We start from the raw sequence: 1,505 nt of genomic DNA, 5'->3' as shown, positions 1-1,505 counted from the left end.
ACAGAAAGTGGACAGGTGTGTTAGTGAGGATGACAACTGTGTTTTTATACATCACTTTGCATTTAAACATTCGTTTTTATTCATCTCTGACTCTCTTGCACGCTATGTTTTCGTACTGTTTCCATCCCCTCACCCCAAACCAGTTGCGGCAGATAGTTACCCGTCCCCGAGCCTGGTGCTGCTTGAGATTTCGTTCTGCTAAAATGCAGTTTGTTGCCATGTGCTTGATGGTTGCTGGGGTTTTCTCTGTATTATTGCAGGAATTTACAATATCCTAATCACACTGAAAAAAAGTTTTAAAAAAATGGTGGTAGATGTTGTTTATTTGATCTTTTTTTTTAACCCACTGCCAGGTGGTTGCTAGGCATTTATAATTCACCTTTTATCAGGGGCGGATCTAGAGAAATTTTCTTAGGGTGGCAAAGAAATCAAATGGGGTGGCAAAATCAAAGCCTTTTCCCCCCCCCAAACACATATGCAGGTGGTTACATATGGTTAAAATGATTCAAATGCAGTAAGTATACACATTTTTCAAATAAATATAGTCTATAACTTAATTATTGTCTGTAGTCCACATAATTACACACTTAAGTTACATAAAACATGTGAGTTTTGATGTTATGTACTGTATAGCCTGTATAATAAATAAATATGTAGCCCAATAAGTATAAAATCCAGAAAGCTACACAACATGGGGTGGTTCATTTACAAACACAAGTCTAACTTAAGTTTCACACTGTTTTTTGTTAGAAAACAATCACATTGTTACATGCTTAAATTACACAAAATGTCAGAAATATGCACTGTCATGAACAAAAATTTTAACCTACTTTTTCATGATTTGTTGGATTAACCCACTGAGGTCTGAAATACAACTGGCCATTTTTGACTCCATTTGAGTTTACGCTTGTATTTCACCCTCAAATTGTTTCATTTTATTTTTTCCCCCTTGCCTTGTTTGGTATCATTCTTTTCAGCTCAACTGAATGTAGTTGTTTTTTTTCACTGACATACTGCATTAGTACTACTATTACTATTAATAGTACTATTACTGATCTGAAATCACACAAAGAACTTAAAATCCTAGTAGTATTTTTTACTGTAAAAAAAACCCACAGACATGTTGAGTAAATTTTTATAACTTGAAATGCAAATATAAATTGTTCATTTATTGTTCATTTTGTAAACATATACAACTATTTATCTAAAAATGCAGCCAATACACCTGCCGTTTGTTTTTTTCATTTTCTACAACCATTTAAAAATATTACTAAAATTAAAGTGAGAGAACAATTAAGTGTTGCAATAAGATGCTCCACAAATGATGTGTGCCAATAAAAAAAAGTTTGTCCACCAAAAGACAGAGGAGAACAGCACAGGGATAAACCTGAAGGCCTGACAACAGGAGGTGTATCACTCTGCTGGTTTTCTACTTAGTGACAGTGTTTACATTGCAAATGTGCCTTAGTGACATTCATTAGTGCCCTCACTGACACACAAAACAA

The 1,505-nt window shown here is 34.3% G+C and overlaps 2 protein-coding genes across 2 annotated transcripts in view; both read right to left on the bottom strand.

Moving 5' to 3' along the window:
- LOC102196161 (cytochrome P450 2J2-like) overlaps positions 1-1,505 on the bottom strand; it is a 13,413-nt gene that overhangs the window by 4,583 nt on the left and 7,325 nt on the right. The gene's annotated exons all lie outside the window — the stretch shown is intronic.
- The window catches only part of LOC102195317 (cytochrome P450 2J2-like), a 24,586-nt gene that overhangs the window by 21,440 nt on the left and 1,641 nt on the right, over positions 1-1,505 (bottom strand). The gene's annotated exons all lie outside the window — the stretch shown is intronic.

This window comes from Pundamilia nyererei, unplaced genomic scaffold (assembly GCF_000239375.1).
Source record: "Pundamilia nyererei isolate P.nyererei 1_Seehausen unplaced genomic scaffold, PunNye1.0 scaffold00056, whole genome shotgun sequence".
Classification (NCBI taxonomy): Eukaryota; Metazoa; Chordata; class Actinopteri; order Cichliformes; family Cichlidae; genus Pundamilia; species Pundamilia nyererei.
Note: the sequence above shows the minus strand (reverse complement) of the source record. Positions and strands in the feature narration are given on the sequence as shown.